Source organism: Aotus nancymaae, unplaced genomic scaffold (genome assembly GCF_030222135.1).
Source record: "Aotus nancymaae isolate 86718 unplaced genomic scaffold, 86718_ANA_hifiasm-v0.15.2.pri h1tg000036l, whole genome shotgun sequence".
NCBI classification, from domain to species: Eukaryota; Metazoa; Chordata; class Mammalia; order Primates; family Aotidae; genus Aotus; species Aotus nancymaae.
In genome coordinates, this window is record NW_026988450.1 from 15,042,727 (window position 1) to 15,069,460 (window position 26,734).

General features: G+C 39.2%; 2 long non-coding RNA genes across 3 annotated transcripts in view; both read right to left on the reverse strand.

Moving 5' to 3' along the window:
• LOC135278011 (uncharacterized) overlaps window positions 1-22,411 on the reverse strand; it is a 457,249-nt gene extending 434,838 nt beyond the window's left edge. For both annotated transcript variants that reach the window (XR_010345550.1, XR_010345551.1), the window contains exon 1: window positions 22,013-22,411. This is a non-coding gene — a long non-coding RNA (uncharacterized LOC135278011). The remainder of the gene's footprint in view (window positions 1-22,012) is intronic.
• Window positions 22,412-24,226: 1,815 nt separating this feature from the next.
• LOC105724863 (uncharacterized) lies at window positions 24,227-26,568 on the reverse strand. The gene is made up of 3 exons (XR_001109137.2): window positions 26,149-26,568; window positions 24,966-25,039; window positions 24,227-24,598 (listed from the first exon to the last, which is right to left on the reverse strand). It is a non-coding gene; the product is annotated as an uncharacterized LOC105724863 (long non-coding RNA).
• Window positions 26,569-26,734: the final 166 nt, after the last annotated feature.

A 26,734-nucleotide genomic window follows, 5' to 3' on the forward strand; every position in this document is an offset into this window, starting at 1 on the left:
CCCTCAGTGTCATATTTTTAAGAAGACCTAAACTTTGTGGAAAGTTTATAAAATGCTTTAACCTGACATCGACATCTCAATAGCAATAACGGTAGCAACGAGTAATATCCTAACATTAAAACATGGTGATTGGGAAGGGAAAATCAACCCATCACCTAAAGTGACTCCTCCAAGGACTGGTAGGCATCTTGTGTGGTTGGGTTCATAGTAGATGCCACTTTGGAGAAGAGGCTGCAAAGCCATGTTGGGGCCCTGAGGCTTGCTATGCTAAGGAGATTTTACTGTATCCTAACCCACATCTGTGTCAGTTTACAGGAAGACAAACAATTTCCAGTTTACAAAATTACTGTTTGTAAACAACCAGTGCCTTGGGAAAAGGTTGACACATGTGTCTAGCCACATCTGTTAAAAGTTAAACTCTCACACCTGAAGACAGTTTCAAGCACAGTTGATTCTCTTAAACCAACTCATTCAGGAGACCATGCATAAATAGGGACAGATACATCCTTAAATTTTTGAATTCACAAATTCTTAACACCTTATTGGTTTTTGAACTTGCTTATATTTTTCCTCTTAGCCTTTCATATTCTCAGTTTTCTAATCATCCAAAATCAAAGGAACATTTTAAAAGAAGTGAGATCCTGTTGACCACCTCAACGAAAAAGAACTAGTTTTTCATGGGTCACTGGCTGCTTATCTGTATGCAGAGCTGAACAAAAGTGGTCTCAGGTTAACTTTCAAATTATTTGAACCCACTGCAGCTTCATTTTCCCAATGCAGGGGTTCATTACCAATAACACCTTAAGAAGTTAATGTGGGGGAGAAAAATAAATCAGGAATCAGAATATCTGGATTTAAGCCCCACCTTTACCTCTAACTAGCTAGGTGACATTGGGAAATTTACTTGTCTAATTTGAAGCATCTATAAGATGGGAATAAAGATAATACTTGACTTATGGACCTCGTGGGATTTTACATGAAGATCAGAGCAAACAATGTAGTATATAAAAGCACACTGTAACGTGCATGCTATTATAATTATTAGATATTATAAATGAATTTCCTCTCATCTATGATAAGCATCCTGAAGAAACACATACACTCTGAAATCTTTTTCTGGTGGCAGTGTTTTGTTTTGTTTGTTGGTTACATAATTTCAGCTTTTTTTTCAAATTCAAGGGTACATGTTACAGGTTTGTTACATGGATTGATTGTGTGATGCTGAGATTTGGGGCTTGAATAATCTCATCACCCAGGTAATGAGCTAAGTAGCCAATAGTTAGTTTTTCAATCTTGTCTGTCTCTCTCCCTGCTCTAGTTAGTAGTCTCCAGTGTCTACTGCTGCCACCTTTATGTCCATGAATATCTGGTGGCAGTGCTGTTGTCATCAGTGTCACTTACATTGTCTAGACTCCCTTATGGCTGACCACAGTTAAAGGTGTCATCCACAGTGTGGACCAGTCTCCCTGCGAAGTCAGAGGGAGATCTACATAGTAGTAGCTTCAGCTGATCCTCAGGTGTTGACACCTCGAGGAGCTTCTGGTTCTGAAAAGCACAGTGCTTCTGGCTATCCCAATCTAACAGAAGATGCCAACGGTGGTGTTACCCCTGGCTCAGTCAGGTGTGGTAAGATGATAAACTTCACATGTGTGTAGCACAGATCAGTTTCCAGCAACTTGAACATCTCATTTGGACCTCAAAACAATTCGGTGAAAAAATCAACCTATTATTATTATTCCCATTTTATACATTAGAAAACTGAGGCTAAAACTAGACATGTGACTTGCCCAAATTTGTACAGCTTGTTAAGTAGGAAAGCTAATAATCATACCTAGGTATTTAGCTTGCAGGTTCCTATTTCTATATTTTGGAATTTTGACAACACCGTAAGAAAAAGGGTAGATGGAAAAAAAAATATGAGTTTTGAATAAATACTATTTGGCAAAATCATAGATTAAAGTGAAGACATTAAGTTTATAACAACCACACATTATAAAAATCTTCTGGAGGGTGTCTATATCTCAGGATATAAGACAACTGATGAGAAATGGGAAGAGATGCCTTATTTTTTCCACATGAAACAATAACAATATGCATTTGAAAAACAATGTGGACCTTGTTAGCGTGTTCTAATGCCAAAGCTTCACAACATGTCTAGCAATCTGGAATCCAGGATCTCTCAAAGTAACTGGAAAATTACCCCTGGGTTATGACCACTTTCAACTCTGCAGGAGTGTCTGCAATAGATCGGTCTTACTGAAAAAAATAAAATTAGTTCTTATTAAGCACTGTCATTGCCACATACCTTATTTATGTGATACAAAAAGAAAATGTAAGTGCACAGAGATAAATAATTTGCCTAGAGTCACTCTTATGGTAGGAGGTATAACCAGAATCCAAAACCAAGCCTTTCAGACTCCAAATTCCTTGATCTTTCTACTATAGTTACCTCCTAAACTCATGATGCAACAATTTAGACATTTATTCTAGGAGCTTTCTTGAGGCGCTTCTCAATTATGGATTCATTATGAACCTGTGGATTAGGCATATGAGTCATAAAAATGACTGTTCTTTATTGATTAATAAATATTTGTATGTATGGTTTCTAACCCCTTTAACAATTCTCTATCTTAGGTATTATTACCAACCCATTTTTTGTGTGTGGAAAAACCAAGGTTCAGAAGTTGTATATTTCACCATACCACAATTCTGCATGCCCACAGCTTTAACTCTAATCCCCCACAATCTATTTAAATGTCTCTTTCCTCCCACTTGCCTGTTTTTCATATCAAAAACAAACTAAAAGGAATAATCTTACAGTATTAAAATATGGTATTTTAATAGATTCCATTTTTAGTTCAGCTAATGCTTTTGCTTTTAGCTAATAGAATGCTTTATTTTGCACTGTTGCTTTAAGGCAATTTTATTAAAAAATTGCTTTTATAAAATGAAAATAAGTTAATACATATTTAAGATCGTGTTTTTGACAAAATAAAACTCTAAATGTTGATCCTAAGCCTTATGAGGAAAACAGTAACAGCTGAGCTCATCAATAGCTCAGTCAGTAAAAGACTGGGCATCCCAAAGGGGGAAAAAATGTAATTAGGTACACTCTTTTTGTATGTGTTGCTGCTTGAACAAATCACCTTTTTACAAAAACCTAAATAATTAAATAAATGTATTCATTTCTCATTGATCTATTTAGATTTGTAAATTATGTTCAGGTTGACTTTGCTTTGCTTTGTTTTACTGGGGTGGAGGGAAGTGGTTTATTTTAAGCAAACTGTAAATCCTGAATGAAGAAGACCTGAAGAGATAGATACTTAGTTATGCCTAAATCTCCTCATGTAAGACTGAACATTTTAGTAATTTGAGTGCCTTACAAATGAAAGATACTTCACAAGTACACACCACCCCCAGAGATATCCAGATAGAGGATAGATGGTCATTAGACATCTAGATAATCAATCTAGGCATTAGATAATCAAGCATCTTATAGAGGTGTGAGGTCCCGTTCCAATCTGAAAATCCATAAATTTCTATGAAATAAGTATAATTTCAACTGGTAAAAATATACCTCCCAAAATTTTACTAACATTATTAAATAAATTGTCTATCTTTAGACAAACTATTTGAGTTTAAATAACTACACTGAAGACCTCACATCTGTGGCCACATATGGGACCAACACAGGATGTGGAGTAGCTGTGAATTATAGACTTACTATATTTAGAGAGGATCAGTTCGATCCTAGGCTGCATACACGTACAGCTATCCTATAAAGCATCATATTTAGAAACACTGAACCTTTCTGGGGCCATGCCTCAATAGCTCCTATTGCTTTATTTCCCCCCATACTTGTCCACACATTCACTGCTGCCAGTGTTGAAGACAATTTAGCAGCAGGTTCAATACTGCAGCATGTGTGACAGTGAACATTGGTCAATATTGGAAGAGAGACAAGAAAAGGTGATGGAATTTTCTCATCTAGAAAGGTCATCTATGTAGCATATGATGTGGCCTAAACTTATAGAAGGGAGCTGAATGTCCTTTCCTGACCGTCCTCTTTCCTAGGTCTCATGATATTCTCTGTTTTTGAGAAGCAAACAGCTAATCCTAGAGAATATTGTACACTGACATTACTCATTCTTTTCAAAAAAGGCAATGGATTCTATGTGAAAGAAAAAAAGGCAAAAAAAAAACAAAAACAGAAAAGTATGGAGAAAGGAGTGAAAAATTGGGAAGAAAAGAAAAAGAGTAGAAAGGCAGATGTATCACCTGATGGGCAAAAATTCTTGATTCTGACTACCAGAATCAATTGAGTACCAGAGACTTGCACTCCCCTGATTTCATTTAATTTTTGCCTGAGTATACTTATGTGAGCCTTGTTGAGATGTCAGGGTCTGCTACTCAGCATACATGGCACACTAAAAGATGTTTGCCATGAAGACGATGAATTTTCAAACTAGTTCAAGAGTAATTGAAAATGGAATTCTGCGAAAAGCTAACGTGTATCCTTATCTCCACGTAAACACATCAATACTCATTTTAAGCCTGCCAGCTATCTATCTGCTAGGAAACACTCAATACTGCTCCTTGTACACTGAGCAGATCATTGAGTTTTCTCTCAAAACTAATAGTACAATCATTTGCAACAAGAAATTCTTCTTTGTCTGATGAAATAGTACCATCCCCGAGTTGCTCCCTTATGTTTCAGGAGATATGGGAGTTCAGTCTATGAATTTCATACTATAAGATGAGCTCAGACTCAGGGCTAGAAGATCACAGATTCCTGAAGCTGCAAATGACCTTAGAGATCATCTAGTCAAACCCCATTATCTTGTAGGTAAAACAAATACATGAGCTCTTAAAAGTCATGTTAATACTCAAGTTGCCAGTTACTTTTATTTTAAAAATTTACTGCTCTCACCTTTCTTAACAGGTGAGGCTCTACAGTTGTCAAGTGGGGTGGGGGAAATCCCCGTGGGATGGCAGAATAACTCTCCTTCGACCCTGATTGTTTTAGATATAAATGTGTTTTCACTTTTTGTACTTAGACTATGATGCTTGGTGTGAATCTAGTTCTAGTTAGAGCAAAGGTTAAGGATTTGGGAAGAAAAATACAATTCTCTTTCAAATTGATAAGACCTGTCATCACAAATAAGCAGTTAGAAAGATACATGAGAATTCACTCTCATTTGATCCTTCAGAAATCAAATGAGATGAATAATGTTTTCCTATTTTACAGATGAGAAAATAGAGCCTCAAAGTTCAAAGACCTACTCAAACATCACGCAACAAACAAGCAGTAAGTCTGGGAACTTAAATTCACAAGAAACAAACAGATCCCTGAAGGAATTGGGTGGCCATAAGATCAAGCACAAGCTGCTGGAATTAATCATAGAAAAACGGGATAGCAGTGAAGAGGATAATGAGTGGAAGTGCAAGAGATTTCCGAATTGAAGAGAAAGAAGTTGAAATGATTAGTGCCACACATGTTCTCAGTAAATCAGGAAAGCTTACCTGTTAAGTGTAAGAGAAGTAAGAGCAAGGCAGAGGACAGGAGTAGGGAAATGAATTGGAACTGCTGCATCCAAACGTGATGTAAAGTCACAGAGAACAGGAAAGGTCCAGGTGGGGACAGATTGCATATATTTCTATAGGACTCAATGAGTATGCTTTTACAACCTCCTATAACTGGCAGGACAAGTACTGGGAACTCAGACAATCAGGCTTCATTAGATGCCAGGATTGGCATACCAGATCCGCTGCAAGATCCAGAAGATGCAAGATTATTGCACTCTCAAAATGTCAGAGTTTAATTACTGATCATGGGGCCCAGAGGAGACAGGAATTCAAAAGAATTCAAAGGTAAATAGACAGGGCTAGGGAGAAGAGAGTTTTAAAAACAAAACTTGAATACCAGTTTATTTGGTGTGAGAGAATGTTAAAGGTTCAATTTGTAACAATGGATGAGGAAAGGAGCACTGAAAATAATACTGCTGATGACGATGATGATGATGACGACGATGATGGTGGTGGTGGCATTATTATTATAACATCCTAAGATATAGAAGATAAACCATTCTAGATAAGGGTGAGATTCCACAGGAATAAGTATATATTGACAAAGTGAAGGTGAAGACATGGGAACGTTAAGGAAAAAAAAATCAAGAATCTAAAAATCAAGCCAAAATTTTTACGTATGTTTATAGGCATTAAAGAAGAAAGGCAAACTATAAGCTAAGGGCTGAAATTATCAAGATAGATGAAAGTATGTCATAGAACTGAGTCAATGAATAATGCAGGATAGAAAAAAATGGTGAAATGGATAAGAAGGTATTCAAAATATAGGAAAAGGTGATTTCTATATAAATCATATGACAAGGCAAGTCTCATGGCAACATCTTTTTCTATTCCAACACATATGCAAGAAAAACAGACTTCGCCTCTTTTAGAAAGAGAACTTGATGGCATCAGGAAAAAAACACAGATCGTGATTAAGCCTGGAAAGAGGGACAGGGGCATTCAAGCCCAGGGTATTCCACAGTTTTCCAGATCCACAAGATAAGTGTGCCAGGCTCTCACAGCACAATGGAGGCAGCTTCTACAACACTTTCCTATCATCTTACTCCTTGATTAATTGAACATATATGCCAGGAATATATGAGAAGAAACTGAAGATTGTATCAGATTTGCAGTTCTCAATAGACTAAAGTCTTCTTTGGAAATCTGTAAAAGTCTAGATAATCTTCATAACATTACATTTAAGGATAAACAAATAAGTATCTCATATACAAATTAGGAAACTAAGAAACAACTAATTAGTCTTAGAGCCACAGCTAGAGGCCAGGTTTCTGGGTTACTAGCCTAGCGCTTTTAGACTAAATTATGCTGTATCACTCTAGCACCATACCAAGCATAAAGGACAAGCCAAAACAAACAAACAAATGAAAAAACTGTGTGGGTTATTTTCTCAATTCTAAGGCACCTTCTTTATAATCATTGCTTTACTCTCTCCTGCCAGCTCTGCTTTTCTGCATAAGTCATTTCACCTGGAAAAGGCAAAGAGTGAACTGATTAGAGATTTACCTATTATTCCCTTTAGTTATTATCCTGTAAAGAGGAATTACCACTCTGTGGGTGGTAAAAATAGAAGGTAGGAAGAACAACTCAAGAACCTGACAAATTTTGGACATCCTTTTCATTCCTTTATAGCATCTAATATAGTATTTTTTTGCAGAGTAGGTAACCAATAAGAATTGACTTTTTAAAGTTATAAGTGTCTCTTTAGTAAGAGTATGTAAGTCAAAAATTAAACACCTAAAATTTAGTCCATAAAAAATTATAGTAATATATATTTAACTTTTACATTAAAGAATTGTTTTCATGACTTTTAGCATTCATAATTATTTAAGGCCCATATGATGTGTATGTAATATGTGTTTCTGAATTACTACGATTGGAATTAATATATTAGCATAGCACATGCTGACATTTCTGTAGTTTTGGGTACTTACTGTGCTTGACTTTTTCACCATAGGGCAGCTATTAAAAAGCAGTGGTAAACCACCTAGACATGTTCTGTATTATCACTTAGATCACAGAAGATAATTTGAAGGATAAAGATTCATTTTAGGAAGTGATTGTCATATATACATATATGTATGGCCCAGAATATCTTCAAATACAATGTTGTGTTTTCTTGGTGAGGTGGATCTGGCAAAGACCATCTGCTAAAAGCCAGGACAGAACAATTTTCCTACAGAGACCTGAACAGAAACGGCAAAAGAAGTCCAAAGGCAGGTAGAAGGAGTCACAGCCTCTTCCCAGGATACTGGAGTTGGCCTACATCTATCTCCTATACCTCCCCCTATGCAGACACACACATTCACACACACTATATTTGACACTGTCATCTACCAGAGACACACAGAATTCTCTCCAGTAATCACTGCAAAAGTTAGAGCTCCAAGAGTTTCCTCTATGCTTTGTCTGTAGACATAGATACTCACAACAAAATGCACTTCTACGACAAAGAAACCCATCATGATAAACTTAAGTGTCACAGGAGCTGGGCAATTGCTTACATCAGATCATTTTGATGATAATTGAAGGAGATGGTTGAGTGTACAGTTTGAGTGCTGCTTCCTCGTTGAACAGATTACAGCTCTATCCCTAGAAAGTTTCTGCAAAGATAAAGATACAAAATTCTTATTCTTGTTCTTGGTACTTAATAGTACTATTCTCTGCCTTGAACAAAGCTCTCCTTCAGGGTCTCTCAAATATCCCATCTTCAATAAAGTTTTCCTTAAAGCCATCAGAAAGAATTAATTATGCTGCACTAATGTTATATAGTACTTTACTTGTTATACTAAAACACGATTTCATATATGGTTTTGGTGTGTTTCTATTCAAAGTTAGTCAAGATGCCTTATTTTAATTCCAAAGTGCTTTCTATGTATATAATGTATGTATTATATATAATACACTATATTATCTGTAATTTATCTGCTTACACATCTGTCTCTTTCCCCACCTTCCCTGTCTCCCTTCTCAATGTGACCTTTTTGAGAAAAGGACACAGATCGTAGCCAGTTTGTCTTGGAGTCTGCTATTTGGCCAGCAAGGCTTCCTGGAGACTAAATGTGGTCACTGCCAGTAGGTTGAAAAACCTGTCAATAGCACCTGACTTCTACTAACTAGTCCTAATAAAGCCTCCGTATTTGTTGCCATTTCTCTGCTAGAGTCTTTGAAGAAAAATGCCTTATGGAGCAGAATCTATAATGACTTTGTAAGTATCACACTTCATATTTCCTTAAGAATCTGGATTGGTGTATGTTCTCTGACTTGAATCACACTCTACCAATCAAAGTAACCTGTGTACTTTGTTGCCTCTCTGTCTTGTTTCCTTGTTCCCTTCTCATCCATTCATTTATTCACTCACCCACCGGGGCCAGTTTCCAAGCCTGGTTTTAGGGTCTGCTCCCTATAATATACTCTAATTTGTTTCTCCTGTTTTCTTAATCAACCATAGGACTCAAGGGATCTGCAGTACACCTTCGTTTGTTTCCTTTCAACTTCTATCTTTATTATTCTTACAAGCTTTTTCAGCTTTAAGAGTCAATAAAATTTTCACAATTTTATTGCATCTTATCCTCTCACCAGAGCACCTGCCCTCACCTTCAAGCAAACTTTCCATCTTCATAGTAGCCTCACTCATACATTTATAATGTAAATTTGCATGTCAGAGAAAAAATATCTCACTGCTTATTTTAAAATAAAACATTTTAAAATACTTTAGATCCCACATGGACATTTCCACCATTCTACCTAAGGTCTTCTTGTGGCAGGAACAGGGACTTTGGAGTCAAAGAAATCCAGCTGGAACACCAGTTTTATGATTTGGGTTATTTAATATTGCTGCATCTTAATTTATTCCTCAGCAAATTTGGAACAAACACATCCAACCATTGAGTTGTTCTATAAGCTTGAGATTATATGACTCATGGTAAGCACTTCATAAATGGTAGCTATTTTTGCTTAAAAAAGAAAGAAAGAAAAATAAGGCAAATCTCTACTTCTTGGATAGGCTCTTTCAGTATGTAGTAGCCATATCTCTGTGACAAATGTTCTCTGTGACAAATCCAGCTGAAGAGACAATGACAGTCATTTTCATCATTATGGCTTCTAAATCCAACACCTTGTATATTATTAAATGAAATGTGATCTTCTTTCTTATTCACTTTTATAAAAACCATCTGCATATGAAGAGATTAGTAAGACCATTTTATAAAATATTAGGAAGTCTAGAATAACTATTTTCTGGAACTATCTGCATCTCCCATCCCTGCACATTGCCGTGTCTCTGCAGATAGCAGTCTTGCCATCACTTCTGCCTAGATGAATGATTTAACTACTCTATAAAGACAGCAAAGCCAAATAAAAGCTATTTTATTAATTCAGATAATACATTACTTTCAGCACGTCTCCACCATCCTGATGAGAGACTGAGCTTGAAAAGATATCTACACATCTACTGCAAGCTCAAAGTGCTTGCTCCCCAGCTATGGACACAGAGAAAAGACCATTGACTATGTAAATCAATAAAATGAAACTGTGAATCAATAAAATTAGAGTAATGACAAAGGTCACATTCTGGTTCTCTTTTTGTTTCATTCTACTATGTTCAAGAACTCAAACTCAATAGTTCCCATAAGTAGCACTAAGAGGAAGATGGCTGAAGAGCTCCCCTACTGAAAGAAGGGCTTTGGCAATCCTAAATCTTATTGGGTACACTCCAAGATAAAAGATTTCTGTAACATTATCCCTTAAGGAGCACCTGTTTGGAGTGTTTTCACACCTACTGCCTGCACACCTCTCATACTACATTTATGGTGGAACATAAACCTTGGACAGAGACTTTCAAAAACCCTCCTCCAGCGAGAACTTCTCATCCATTCATTTATTCACTCACTCGTCAATATTCATTAAGAGGTTTCTCTGGGCCAGATACTAAACTAAAGACATGGATATAGGAAAGAATGAGAAAGACACTATCCCTGTTCTCCAATAGGGGCAACAACATCACTTTGCACTAGCGGAGTCACCTTGTGCTATGAGGATAGAGGTCTCATAGATGAATACCTGAGAAGGCTTCCTAATGTTTCCACTGAGGACATGAAGGACGAACAGAAGGTAACCATGCCAAGAGGGAGTGTTACGAGATTAAGCAAGAGATAAGCAGAAACCAGGATTTTCAAAACTCATGTTAAGATGTTTAAACTTTACAATAGCTGGAAGATTTAGTGAGGGGTGGGAGATTTGATAAGAATATTGTTCTACTTTTCAATTGTCTGTATTTTCTGATTTTATGTTGATAAACATGTATATTGATTTTACAATGAAAAGACAATGAGATTTATATTTTAGTTTTTAATTAAGAAAAGTAAGAGAGAGACAGTAATAACAGAAAAGGAAAGCTGAGCCAGAAGTAATAATGGTAATTTTTAAAAAATGCGTATTTTTATAGGCTTACTAGAGATAGACCATAAATTTAGCTCTAAACTTATTAGAAATCAATTTAAAAAGGGAAACTTCAATAGTTTCATAATATGCAAAATCCGTGAACAAGAAAGCCAAAGTGGCTAAATAGGACAAGTGGGGAAGGAAAAGAAGGAAAGCAGCTGCAAGGGGCAGGTGGTAGGTAGATCGTGTAAGGCTTCGAGTGTCATTGCAAGGACTCTGGATTTTATTCTGAGTGCGACAGAAATCTTTGTGCATTTTGAGCAGTGGAGTGATGTGATTTGATTTACATTTTAATAGCTCACTCTGTCAGCTCTGTAGAGGAGGAGCAGAAAAGTCAAGAGTAGAAATAAGGAGACCAATTTAAAGACTGTTGCAGTGGATCAAGAGAGAAATGATGGTGGTTCCATTCAAGATAATAGTGGTGAAAGTAGAAAAAGGTGATCGGATTTGGCAAATCATTTGAAAGTAAAGCTGATAGGGTTTGGTGGAGGATGAATAGGGGGTGAGAGAGAAAGAGGAATCAAGTGCATCTTTTGTATTCTTTAGGCTAAGCCATTATTTTGGAGATAGGAGAGGGTTCTGCAGGACCTCCAGGGAAGTTCCTTCTCTTCCCACTCCTCCACTTATCTTCTCTTGGGTCATCCTAAGAATGTTTTCTCTACCTTACTTATTGTAGCCTTCTTGTACCAGCTTATGCTCAGCCCTGGAAGCATTTTCTTTCTGGAGTAGGGGGTTAGCTGTGGTTCTCGGGGTATCCTTGGTCCTAAGACTTTAGTTTCTCCTATCAGAAAGAAGGATCAGACCTTTGAGAAGTAGTCCTTAAACAGTTGTCTCAGGGGCCTGGTCCACTGTCACCTAGCCAAGTAAGTTGCCTATCAGAAATTCTAAGACAATAAATCTAGCCCTTGTCATGGATTATAATTATAGGATTGGAGTTTTATGAGAATTAAATAAGAAAATGAATTAGAAAAACAATTTTAATGAACTGTGATGCTCTTCATTGCAGCAAGGCATTAAATGCTAATAATAATGCTAATAATGATGGCAATGGCTACTATTATGAGAGTGCTTAATGCCAGGCACTACACGAGGTGCTTTACATGTCACAATACTGAATGCTCAGAACAGCTCTATAACCTGGAAATTATCCCCATTGTATAGAAAAGAAAATTAAGGTCACACTGGCTAAGATGTTCATTCAAATTCACACGACTAATAGATAATGAAATCATCATTAGAAGCTAGATTTTCTTGACTCTACTCCCTATGCTTTGAGATTCTAAAGCTGTTTTTATCAACCTGGTCAGTTATATCCTACTCTCAGTAAATCAGCTAGAGAAAGGTATGCACTGGCTTACAAGTTAACAAAGGCACAATGCTCTGAGATGCCATTAGGTTGCTGTGAAAGTAATTTCAGTGTTTTGCCATTAAAAGTAATGCCATTACCCAGAATTCCATTACCACAATGACTTTTGCAACAAGCTAATAGAATTCTGGGTATGACAGAGCCACAAAGCTTATTTAACAATATAGGATTTGTCCTTCTTCACAGAGAAATATTCTTGGGCCAAAAGAAATGAAAGCTTGGAAATAAAAGTTCTATTTCACCTTTTGTTGTTGGCCAAGATGGCTGTCACAGAAAGAAAAAGGAGTCTTTATGTTTCCTCTCTTGAAACCAGGAAATAGCTTAGGTTCCACAAATTCTTTATTCCTTCAACAGTCCTTAACAATATGGCATCATTGATATGATTCAAAGATGTTTTATTATGGAAAGCTCACAAACCAATAGAAGCGACATGCATAAAATATATTTACTAAAAGAGGTACATATCAAAGTGCACAGATACCTAAAGAATGGGGCAGCTCCCTCTGTGTAGGAACTAGGTGGTAAAGAGGCAGTACTTCGTGTAGGATGTCAAGGGGACTTACTGAGGAATTTTAAACACAATCAGCTTGAGTGTTGGAAATTCACTCTGGCAGCAAGAAAAGAGAATAGATTAGGAAAGGATGAAAAGAAAGACCATCGAGGAGGAGGCTGCTACAACATTCCGCAAGAGAGATAATGAATGTTTGAACTCAGACAATTAGGCCAGGAACAGGGAGGACAAGATGCATTATTGAGGTATTTGTATGGCAGAATGGCAAAAAGAAACAAAGAAAAGAAAAAGTACTTCATGCCCATTTAAATATTCAGATAAGGGGAGGAACCATGGATGATGAGAAAGAAGATTCTCCCACGAACATAATCTTGACTATAGCTTTTCAAGATACAATTTGTACATTCAGTGCATTAACTTGAGGTTTGGGTAAATAGCCTTGTTTTCTTCCAACGCAAAGTATTCACATTTATTTTCTTCAAGTTACATCATGACGGAGACTCCAAACAAGGCTAGCAGAAAAGACTTTTCCTAAGAAGAATGGCCAATAATACCACAATGTGAAAACTCTCTAAGAGGATTTAGACATATTTCCTAGATGATTGCTCAAATGAGATATCATATGTAAACTGCAAATAGAGTGCCTATCATATTAGAGGTACTCAATAAATTTTAACTATTTTACTATTAAGGTTCAGTCACTGACGTTCATCACAGGGTTTCGCTAGATGGCTAATTAATCATGAAGCATTTCAAGCAACATGTGTTTATTGAATATGTACACAGCTCTCTGCAGGCAATACTCCCTGTCATGTAGTTTGCCCAGAGTTGACTCCTGCAGAAGCACTTGAACACAGTAGGGTAAAACAATAGGGAGAGCATGAGCCTGGAAATTTAGAGATTTGAGTTATAGCACTAGGAACACAAAATGTTAATCCAGTGCACTCTTCTTACAGTTGAGAAAACTGGCACTGTTCATTGCCTCATTCAATTTTTCAGAAGTAAAGCCAGGCCTAACAACAGGGGCTCCTGACTTCCAGGCCCTTCACCTTTTCCATGATAGCATGTACATGTGAGGCCCATCCGCTCTGGAAGGCCACACATGATCTAACTTACATTCCTGTGCAGATGACACTATTACGACAAATTAATTCCCAAAAAACCTGAAACAATTCCTTAAAATTAGGTTAAGTGGGTCATGCCTGCTAATGCCTAGGCAGGTGTTACCATGCCTTCAGGCACTGCATACAAACCAGAAACTGGAGACAAGCATTAGTTTGGATTCATGATGATTAAGAAGTTTATTTTCCTAAATATATTTCTCTGCATTTCTACGTAAAATGCAAAAGAGACTGTGTATATAAGCCCGTTCACACACACAGACACACATACACACACACACACACACACACACACACACACACATACACATCTTAAGCCTCAAAAATGAAACCAGTAGAATTCAGTGTTTTCTATCAAAAGTTACATTCTGAGCTGAGTAGTTTAAAACTACTATTAAGCTCTCCAGGAAATCTGTGTGACTCATCTGAGTCTGCTAGGTATGCCTTTGAACAACCCAAACATTGAGATACATTATGTATGTATTAACAGAGAACTTCCATATTGTAAGCATGTCTGTGTTTGTAGCCTTGAAACATGAATTAAGAAAAGAGAATGTATCAGCAATGCTCAGACCCATTAATTAATTAGTATTCACTATCCTTTTGCAAGTAAGCAATTTTATCTCCATTTTGGGATTAAGAAATTAAGTCAAAGTTGAAAAGCTATATTGGTTCACCAGAGGTTTGGCTCTTAATAAATCTCAGATTATTGGTCTCATATTTTGGTCACTAATATTACAATACTCTTCTGAAATAATTAAAATGAGTATATGCCCTTACTGTTTCCTTTCTTTTGTTCCCCATAGTAAATCACACTGCTCAAAATCAGCCCTCAATGCCTGATTTGCAACAACACTACAAACAGTAACTTATACCCAAAAACATAATTTCCAAGGTTATTTGTATTTTTAAAATAAATACTTAGTGTGCTCTCCAATGTTAATTCCCAACCAAAAACTGCTATATTAAATTTTAATATTCTCTTTCATTATTTACTAAATTACTTTAATCACCGAAATACTGTACGTTTAAGTTACAATTTTTTAACCCTAGATTACCTCTGAGGTTTTAGCTCAGTTACAGAAATACTTATATTCCCTATAGTAAGGTCATTATTTTTTCAGAAATAGTCATATATAAGCAATAGTCATTTAAAGATTTTAATATAAGAATCTTGAAATAAATATTTCAGTGGAAACTATAAGAAGAAAATAGAAATATTCATTTAATGTTCAGAACTAAAGAGTAAAGATAATTTTGAATTTAAATGTTTTCTAATCTGGCATTTGCATTTTGGTTTTTCCATTTTATATTATTTATCATTCTCTTTTTTCTACCAGTATTAATAAACTTTTACAAGGTTCCTTGAAGTAAGGATTACTACTCTCATAAGAAAACTAAAACATAATTATAATCAATATACTAGATGTATACCCTTATATAGAAAACTTCATAGAATATGTTAGATGTTATTAACATACTCTCATTTTTCCTTTCTTTGAGAATTAGCACTAATTATCAAGCATTTAATAAGTAAAATACAGTGATTTCAGAGCTTTAAAGAGTTAATTATGCTACTAAATGATGCTTACCCTTGGTAAAGAACTTGCTCAAGGCCTCGAAGTTTCAGATTCATGATTTAATTGGCTAGATTGTCTGTTAGGACGTGAAATAGGATAGCAAAAAAGCTTTCTTAAAATAAATATTAAATAACTAGAAAAAAAGAAAAAAGCATCATCACATCCCAAAATTAAATCTCTGAAAAGCAAAATTGCTACTGCTTTTGCCCAATTTCTCTGTTTCACAGTTTAATGTAATGTAAAACTCCAATTCATGTATCTATATGTATGTTTGGCTTCAAGCCCATGAGCTCATATACCCATGTGAATAAAAGGCAACCCAAGTCAATGAGTCAATGTCCTGGTGAAGGCATTGCAGGCAAATTGAGCCAAAGAGTAGAGAGAGCTTTTGGATAGGAGTGTTTGAAAAAGCATAAGGCATCTGCCCAATGACAGAAGTAGCAAATAACTGCAGAGAGGAGAGTCTGGAGAAAAACGAGTCTGGGAAGATACGTAGTGATTAAATACTTACTTCTGTCATGAGTGATTATGAGAAAAATAAATCATGTGAGATATTTCTGGTTGAAGAAAAATACAGATTTTGGAGACAAACTTATTTAAATTCTAGACATAATTTCAAAATTTGTTAGCTGTGTGACCCTGGCCAGGTTATATAATCTTCCAAAGCTTCAGCATTGTCACTTGTAAAATAAAAAAAAAATTAATACCTATCTTAAAGGACTCAGGTGAGAATATATGAAATAATGTGTCTGTGACAGAGCCTGGTAGAGCATCTCACATAGAATACATCCAGCAAAATGCCAGTTGTTTTTCCTTCCCACCATCCCTTGGTCTTATTTAAAGATCAGTGAACACACCAGAGAACTTTCCTTGCAACCCAGCAATTCTACTATCTCCCAGGCAATTCAGACCTTTTAGTTACCCCTAATCCCTTGATCCATCTGCAGAAGTAAAATTTCAAACAAGAAGCATTGTAAAATTGCACGATCATTTGTCCTAATTGGTTTGACTTATTTTAATGTTCTGAAAAGTCATTGATAACCATTTTTAGAGTTATGCTTGCCTTCCAACTCTAAACTAGGGCCATTCTGTTATCTCAATGACTATACTTGCCATTATCTGTTCTCTCTGTCTCTGTCGCTGTCTGTCTGTCTGTCTGTCTCTCTCTTTCTCTCCATACATACTTATACACACACAAACACATACACACACGCACACACACACACACGCCACACACTAGAAGGGGATGAGGACACAACCAGCATAAAATTATCCAGAAAGAGCAACCCCATTCCCTATCTTCCAGATCTAGAACTTCTAAAATCCGGAGAGCTCCTCCTAAATCTTTGATATTGTTGTGCCTGGGCAGTCCCAGAGATATGTCTCAGATCACTAACCCTTAGGTTACTCTAAGCCCACCCTAGAAGAAAATCACACCTACAATGTAGTCTTCTCCATGCCTCTGGCCTGACCATCAAACTCCCCAAAGTGAGTCTCGTACTTGACAAATACACTAATCTAAGGCATTTAGCTTCTTTGAAGAGTAGAACATTCAAAAGAAAGAAACAGAATAAAACAGAACAAGCTCTCACCTGACCAGTTTTAAAGCATAACTTACAAAGCAAGCAAATCAATAGCAAAATATATATCTGCTCATTGGGCTGATTCAGTACCACTGCAGTTCGAGAAAAGAAGAAAAGAGAAGGAGAAGGAAGAGAAGGAAAAAACAGAAGGACAGAAAGATGAGGAGGTACAGGAGAAAAAGGGAAAGCTTGATCATGAAGCTTATATTCTTCACAGCTGGAGTTACTAGGATTGATGCTAGCAAACCCAGGATTGCACCAAAGCATGAAATTGGCATTACTCTACCACTTCTTTGGAGAAACTGTGGCTCTGCTTCTGAGGGCAAGGGCCTTCACAAAGGCCCCAGGAACCTGTCATGTCAAGCTTAGCAGCCTTTCTGATCAGGCCCCACAGTCCCAATCTCAACTCTTCCCAGGTAGCACTGGAATGACTTGCCGTGGCTAGGTTCTGTGCTGATGTACATGTACAAACAAACCTGTTTATCTTTAGGTCTCAGAGGATCATTGAACCACCTTGGGATAAAAAGTAGCTGAGATAGAATGGGGTCTCAGATGGCTGGTTTTACAAAAGCTGCCTTTCATAAGAAACGGGAGTATCCAGAAAAATTCTTGGGATATTCATGAATATCTCAAGAGTTATAAGTAACTTATGAATAAAAGTTATAAGTAACTTATGAGTAAGTTACTTAAACTTCAGTTAACTGTGGTCTTCAGAAAACTGGAGTTTCATTAAAGCTAGTTGCAATTCATTGTAATTATATATTTTCATGGCTGAGTATTTTTTTTCTTTCCCCATAGCTAAGACTTTTTCCCCTCTAACGTCTTTTTCTTACAAAATATGTTCAAGTGAATGTTCCTGTTTTTAAGGCTTTAATTTTAAATATGGTCTTCATGCATCTGCAGTGTACATGTAACTACTGGGAAATAAAACATCGGGCACATCCATAAAATATAACATTATGTTGTTGCAGACTAGCATGAACTCCAAAGTGCCAATACTGATGTGAAACCGGAATCATTCTCCTGCCTCTTAATACCTTTTCCATCAGGTACAGAACAAATGATTTTTACCAGAGCTTAATTTTCATGGGATCTATTAGGCACCTTGAGTGGAAAGGCAGAAGAATAATAGAAAAAAAAAAAGCTTGGAAAATGAATCCTTTCCTGGCACAAGGAGATTGGTTCAATACTATTAGCATTACCACCCAAACTCTACTTGATCCATAGACTCTATTGCCTAACCCCCTCCTCTCCAACACCCCTGCTCCCATTAGCATTTCCCAAAAAGCAATAAAACACATAAGGGGAACTAGAAGAGTTCAAGGACATTGAGCTACATTTTAATCCATAAAAACACAAGAACAAAATGAACAAAAATACCTTAGTCCCTTGCCATAACCTCAACACAGCTAATTTCTTACAGTATTTCTAAACAGCCTCCTTAATTGAAAGAGAAACTTACGTTAACCTAAAAGACTCAATCACTGATTACCAAGATTAAAAATCCAAATACATATGTGTTTTATTGTGTATATTTTATGGTGTAGGCATTTCAAAAACTTAATCTTCATTTAAAAAAATCTACCATAACAACAGTGCTGAATGTTTCCTTTTCAACTTAAAATAAACATCCACAAACCTTTGGGATTTAAATAGTTTAGTGTGTGCACACACACATATCTTTGGACCTTTGTGAAACTCTCTAGAATATTCTGCTTTGTCATAAGTGGTTATATAAGCAGATAGACTTTCTGAGTGAAAAACTGATGTCTAAGCCAAAATGGATTTCAAAACACATGTACCAAAATGCAATTAGTTGAAGACAATATTGACCTAAGAAGAACTAAGGAAATAATGTTGAGGGAAAAGTTTCATTCAGAAGTTTGATTTTCTTTTGTTTCCAAAAAAAAGTGAGATGTCATATTATGGTATATACAGAAATACATTAGGGGTGTTTAACTGCAATGCATGTTAAACCTAATGAAAATTTTTGATTAAAAATTACTTTTGGTGTACTTATGAAGTATTTAAATGGAAGAATCAAATAAACATATATCATGTGAGGTTCTAGTTTTCTAAATATAACTTTAAGTCTCTAGTGAGCTGAAAGTTTATAAATAAGTAAGTACCAGGCTGAGTCGCTCCACGGAAGTCTTAGATCTATACAACTAACCAGAATTCTCTGGCAACAGGCAGATCACAGGGGGCAAGTCAAATTTCTATCAGTTCCTTTTTACCTTCCCTCCATCATGAAAAACAACATTAGTTTATTTTTAGATAAGAAAGTAGTGTGTATTAGGGCAACATTCAGCAGCGTTTACATATATACTTCATGATAACCTATTGCTACTGTATTTTGTCAGATCATGTTCATATAAATTCAAACCAAATCTGACAAATTCTGTCAAGAGGGAAAAAAGGTCTGAAATATATGTATCTGCCAGGAAGAAACATAAATGCAAAAAACTAAAATTTTTCCAAATAAATTCCCCAGATTTCATATACTTTTCATTTTGTAATCATACGCTTTGTAATCTAATCTTCATTTGGATAAAGATGCACAAGTTTTAGCAAGACATTTGTTTCCTTTTGTAGTGGAGATTAATTAAAATGTGTCTTTTTAAAAAAAATAATAATAAGACTGTCCAGGTGGCTTTTTTAAGGTTTTTAAAAAAAATCCAGAATATACATGACTTGCATACCTATGAAGTAATTTCTGTGATGTGCTAAATCTGTGGTGAAATTTTTAGGGTTTTGTTAGAGATGTAAGTATTTTCTTTAAAAATACAAGCATGTATGTATTGTCCCAGAAAAAAAAACGTACTTGGGAATAACAATTATTTCATCAAGATATACCAAATTTAACAAATACTGCTTCCATGGCAAGTAATATCAACAAATAACATTTCTCTACTTTAAACATGTGTTGAACATAATGTATATGTATTATTCTTTCTCCTTTGACAAATGTGGAAGATATTCCAATTTCCATACAAATTCACTAGTATATTTCAGGAAATGTTATTACAATGCTATTTACTTAGTTTCTTAGCAAAAGAAAAGAACAGAGAAAGAAAAAAGAAGTGGAAGAGGAGAAGGAGGAGGAAGAAGAAAAATAAAGCAAGCATTGAGAGTCTTTAAATGTGTTGGAATGGTGTACTGTGCAATGATATATATACACATTCAATGTATTATATATATATTTAAAACTTTTCTCTATTTGTTTATTTGATAAAACTTACTCAGAGATAATCTGTGAAAGACTAGTCCCATTTAGTAGGTAACTTTAGTTTACAAACAAACATATATATATACAAATAAAATGTTGCCTCCTTTAAGCAAATTAGGAAGTCAATCAAAATAGCAAAAGGAAACATATGACATAAAATTGTCGTGTCCTACAAACGAATTTGTTGAATATATTGTGTGTATCCACACCCTAAATGATTTTCTGAAACAGTAGAGCTCTCCATAGCAAATATGTTTTTTAAAGCATAATCTTGAAAACAGTGCATTTTGGGTGACATACTGGTATGTATTAAATAGATAACTACTTGTTTTCTGAATAATATTACTTGCTCATTTGGGAAACAATTCATAGAAGAAATATTCATTGTTCCTATGCATAAACTTTAAAAATAATTAACCACAATTGGCCAAATTATTTTCAAAGTATAAACAGAAAGATAAGAATACTAAACTTTCCCCTGCCTACATTTGAGAGTTTGTCAGTAGTCAATTCCAAGGCCTTTAATCCCTGGCTTTAAATAATTCAGATAACACTTGATTATTCCATTGCAAGAACCCTTGAACTCTGCAAAATCTGAGTAACACAATATTTTACACACACACACACACACGCGCACACACACACACACAAAAGCCAATCTTAAATAGAAGGCATCTAAGACAAACACACTTCCCAAGCCCAAACTATACAACCCATTTTTGCATTTACTACCTAAACTCTGGTAAATATCAGTGTAGTTTACTACCAAGTAATTCTGCATTCTTGCTTTCATTACCAAGCCATCTAGTTCTACAGCTTAATTTGCTCAACTCAGAATCCCCCATCCATACATTTTCTGGGTTTAAAGGCTTCCTTGAATCATAACAAGTGAAATGGTTAGTTATGTTACTCAGAAATCCAAAAGTGTATACAAACGAAATTTTAAACTTAAAAGAATACTACTTTGACATTCATTTCTATTTCCTTAGGAAAATAATTGTTTTATAGCTTTTGACAACCAAGATTCAGTATCTGCTGCCTCCGTTACTTGTAAACATCAGCCATTACAAAAGAGCTTTGCTCACTTGGCTAAATTACAACCTGAGTAATGTGAAACAGACAGAATAACCAAGAAATATTGGCTTCCAACCCCAAATCAAAAAGCGACAAAATTTTGCCATCAAAAATGTCTAGCTGAGTTCTAAATGGATTAAACTCATCCATAAAGCTGACGTATGTAGCACTTCACTTTGATGTACAGTAGTGGCCATATATGCCTGAGCATGTGTTCATAATTATCATATAACCAGATAAATAAAAGACACAAAATTAGGTTATGAACATCAAATAAGCTCTGTAAAAATTACCAAAGTTGAGCAAAGAACCCACTGACTTTAGTGGTATGGCACATTTTCTTCTCTCAAACTAATCTCATCACATCCTTTCCCCTTAATCCTTGATCAGTTAGTTCCTCTTCACTCTAACAAGCAAGTTTAGTCTTTTGATATATCCGGCCAGAAACAACATGAAGTAGAAAATCTACAGATTGCATTCAGTATCACCAATAAGTACCGCATTTGACTACTGCTCATACCATTTGGAAACCAGTCCTCACATGACGACTGGCCTGACACCTCATCCATCAACAGGGTGCCCAGAGCAGAGTTGGACGGTCTTCCTTGCTCCATCTCCAGAGGGGAGGCCCAGTTGGGAAACAGGATTCTCTTCCAATAGCAATTAGACCTTTAAGATCAGGCCTCAGCAATATGACCTAAAGCCATCCTTTCTTGCAACAAAGTCTCCAGCATCTTCAGAGAAAGAGACCAGGAGTGAGGCAAATGAGGAGAAATCCAGGTCTCCGTGGCCTGATTAGAAACTTTGTTGTGTCAAATAAACTTTGGCAACAGGAGGAAAGTACCCCATGGTTGCTCTGGCTTTAGAAAGATCTGTCCAGGGCTTCTCAATCTTCTTTTCACCCCTCTCTCTCTCACTCCCTCTCTCTCTCCCCTCTTCTCTTGTTTCAAAAGGGGCCTCTGGTCAGCGCTGATTAATAAGTGTTTTTTGTTGTGAAGTGTTGAATAATAGAGGATGGCCGGTGACCCAGTAAGGACTAAACCTTGCGCTGGTTTATTGTGGCAAGCTGAGAAAGGGGCTTTAGGCCCGGGACCTCAGGCACTGACCCGCACACATCCCGCGGATCGCCTATTCATTCGCACAGCCCTCCAGTCGCCCAGGCTCCCATTGTTTGCCGAGCAACAATGGAGATTTCGCAGGGAAAGTAAAGCTCTTTTCAGATTCCTCTCTGATGTTTTGCATTTAGGGAAACACCGACCTCCACTTTTTCCCCCGACATTTTCCCTCACGGCATTTAAAGCTGTTCGTTTTCGGGGAAACTCGTGTGAGTTTGGCGCTTGTTCGACCAACACCAGTGTTAGGAGGAAGCGAGACGGGTGGAAAAGGAAGGAGAGCCCCAGAGATTTCCTTTTTTTTTTTTTTTTCTTGTGAAATGCATTTAGAGGACGGAAGCTGCCTCTAGGGAGAAAGAGGAAGGGGGGAGGGGAGAAGAAAAAGGAAAGAACGCGTTTCCACGCCGGGGTAGCCGGAGTGGCGCGGGTTTCGCGGCCCAGGGGCGGCCGGGCGGGCCCGCAGCTCCTCGCGGCCGGCTGGGAAGTGGCGGGTCCGGTTCGTCCGCGGGCGGGCGGAGAGCTCCTTCGCTGCCTGTGTCCCCCTTCCACCTTCCTTCTCCGCGCGCTTCCCCGCTCCTTCGCTCCCCGAGCCCGGGGCGGTCCCGCAGGCACCAGCGCCTCTGCCCTGCGCTCCTGGGCGGAGGCAGCCGGGAGGGGTCGCGGCGGCAATGGGGGCCAAGGCCCTGCCAGCCAGGGCCGCATCCTGGGACTGATTTCTGCTTTGCTTTCCTGCACCTGGCCCGGGGCAGGCTTTCTAATTTCTGCCTCGGCCCGAGGAGCCGACTTCCGCAGGGCCGGCTTGGGGCAGGGGGTGTCGGTGGGGGCGGCGGGGCGAGGCGAGGTTGCGCGGAGACCGCCAGGCCTGCTTGGGCCTGGGCCGCTCCAGCCGCCTCGCCTCGGCTGGGCCCTCGCCCCGGAACCACCGGAGCCGACCTGCAGCGCCCGAGGAAACAGCTGCCTCGGGCCTAAGGGTCTTTGCTTCCCCCCAACGCAAACAAGCGTGGGTCGCCAGGTCAGCGAGTCTGGCGTGGAGGCCGGAGGAGGGTGGGGAGCTGGTGGGGCCGGATGGCCAGACGAGTGCGAGTCGGTTAGGGGTTTGCGTCCCTGGGGGAGGCGAAAGGCTTGCGGGGCCCGGGTCGCGAGTGCAGGGAGGGGGCGCCGCGTGGGGCCGTGCAAAGCCGCCCTCCTGGACAGGCCTCGTCCACGCCCTTGTGGCCGCCCAGACCCGCCGCTCTTCACCTTCTCCAGGCTCACGCCTGGGCGCGGAGCGAGGCTGAGCCCCCAGAGAGGGGCGTGGGCCGAGGGCGAGGGCGAGGAATCCGCGCAGGCCGCGGAGCCCGGTGGGCGGCGTGAAGCGTGTCCTGCGCCTGCCCGCTTGGTCCCAGACTGCCGCCCGAACTCCCCGACCCAGCCTTGACAGTTCTCCCAGCAGCCAGAGGAAGAAGAGGAGGAGGAAGGACACAAAGAGGAGGAGGCGGCGGCGGGCGGCGAACTGAGGGCAGCTCAGGGGGAGGAGGGCTCATTGTCCGGTCCCCCCAGTCCAATTGATATGCTAATCCCTTTTCTGATGCCATAACAAAGAACACCTTTGCACTTTTAAAAGACTTTTGTGCCCTGGCTACAGAAGTTTATTATCCACTAATTAGCAACAACTTCTGGCAATGAGTTGGGTTACATTTTCATAAGTTCCAGGCCTGAGCGACGAGGTGCGCAGGGCAGGAGGAGGTTTGAGAGTAGGGCAAACCCGAAACCTGGCGCCAGAAAGGAATCGGCCGCTCACTTTCCTAGGCATAGAGCGCCAGGCAGGGATCGAAAGTAAAAAGTGTCCGGAAAAAGGCTCTTAGGGCTGGGGATGGAGTGAGGTGGGGTGGAGATGAGCGATTTGGGCCCAGGGTGGTTGGTGACCTTATTGGACCCGCTTCTGTGGTCCCCTTCCCGAGAGCTGCGCGGAGGCTGAGGCTACGGCTGAAGTGCAGGTGTCCCGGCCCAGCCATCTGTTTGGGGTGGGGGTGGGGGTGGGGTGAAAGTCTCAGATGAATTTTGGGATGCTCGCCTTTGCTCTCTGTCACGTTTTACTTTGAGGCCTCAACTCAGAATAAGCCGCCGGCGAGAAAGCGGCCCTTTCGTGGGAAACGCACCTAGCGCTTGGGTTCTTTCCCAAGGCCTCCCCACCAACAAGGCTGAAATTCCAAGGCCCTGGAAGATGAGGCAAAGCTGGCATTGCCAGAGTCGGGAGAGAGGGGAGGATGCTGGGTAAAGTGCCCACCCGGGGTGGTCTGAAGTCGTCACCCCACAGAGCCGACTCTGCTGCTAACCAGAGCAGAGAGCCGCACCTTCCCAGCGGCGGGCCCCAGTGCGCACCTCGTGACTTTGCTTCCCCCAGGCTCGGCAAGTCGTTGAGGATCTTTAGCAGTCCCGCATCCCAGGTCAATAAACTGAAACGGATAGAATGAGAATCATCGATGAGAGATAAAGGGCAGCGGGGTGACGCGCATTCCTTGTAGTGCCTCCAAAAAAACCGTGATCTCTTGCGGCTAATAAAACACCCTTGTGGTGAGGCCTTCGGTCTGGACTCAAACCGCAGAGATGTTTTGTCTTAGGTAATTCGAGCCCCCAAACCCAGCATCTTGGGATTATGTTATACACACACTTATATTCTTTCTGTATTTTTTAAAATTCTTTCATTTTTGGTTTTCTGCTTTTTGCAAACGACCCCGTTGGAGATATTGTTGGATATTTCAAGCAGATGTCAAGTGGGTGTTGGCGGCCTGTGCACACCTCCTCCCGCAGTAGCAGCAACAGCCAAGTACGGTTTGATAAATGCTCAAGGTGAAAAGTGGCCTTACTCAAAACCCCAGGGTGATTTAGGGTAGAACAGCGAATATTCAGAGGCGGGAAGTGGTAAGTTATATTGTTACATTCCCTTTCGGTGGTACTAAATGCGGTTTTCTGCGGTCCTAACCTCTCTCGCATCTGAGTGCAATGTTTCTGAACAAGCGCTGTTAGAACTGGAAAATGGGAGGGGGTGAGGGAGCCCACAGACGACTTAACGGAATCCTACTGAAGAAAATACAATGATAACCGAGATATTCATGATATTACATCCCATGATCTTCCAGACAAGCGTCTCACCGGAGCAATAAAATATTCCCAAATTTCTCCCCAGCAGTGGCCTTGGGTGGGGTGAGAGAGGAGGTGGGTGGTGAGTGTAGGGAAGAGAAGGGCTCTCTCTGTTGTCACCCTCGGCCCCCTTTATTGAGGAGAAACAATGGCCAGGCCTAGAGTTCTTTCTGAAAGAGAACTGCAGGAAGGCAGAGTTGCTCTTTGTACCCCAGCCCCTTTAGAGGAGGGGGAGTCATACACAGGATCCCCCTGACCACTGGGCGGTGTCTGGGAGATCAGAACCCCTCAGATAGTCTGGGAGCTAAAAAGGCGCCGGCCCTGTCCTTCCAGAAGGCCCACGCAGCCGCCGGAAGAAAACCAAGCAAAACCCAGCGACCTCAAAATTCGCCAGGGGAGAAGGGGGGAGATGAAAACCACTCACTTTCACATGGCCAGTCAGTCCCCCCATGCCACCATCCCAATGTCTGATCAGGCTTGATTCTGCTGACGTGTGTATTTCAGATTAAGGATGTATTTATTTATTTATTTATTTAATCCTTCAGATCTTCCCACCCCATAAAAGAGACTTAATTCCTTTCCAGGGCGATGGGTTGATAAAAAAGGCTCCATTTTAAAGCAATGGGGGATCATATGACTGTGACCTTGACGTGTGAAAGGGGGGAGGGGCAGGTAGTTTTGGGCCCAGACCTTAGGCCTCTGCAATTCTGGGACGTTCTAGGCCCTTGATAAGAACATTAAGAAGAGGGATTTCTTTTCAAAGGTTACCGTTAGCACTTCATTCACTAAAGTTGAGAATTCGGTATTTTTATATTACGTGAAAAACATGATTTAATTATACTCCAAAAACAAATTAAGGACAGGCCTTCTACACAAATTGGAGGCAGCTAAATGCTCTTTTGTGCCTGCAGCCCTCGGGTTGTTAAAGAGGCTGCTGATGCATGAGAAGTAAGTGACTGATTTAACTCATTGGGATGCAGGAAGCGACCTGCCCTCTTTTGAAAAAAAGC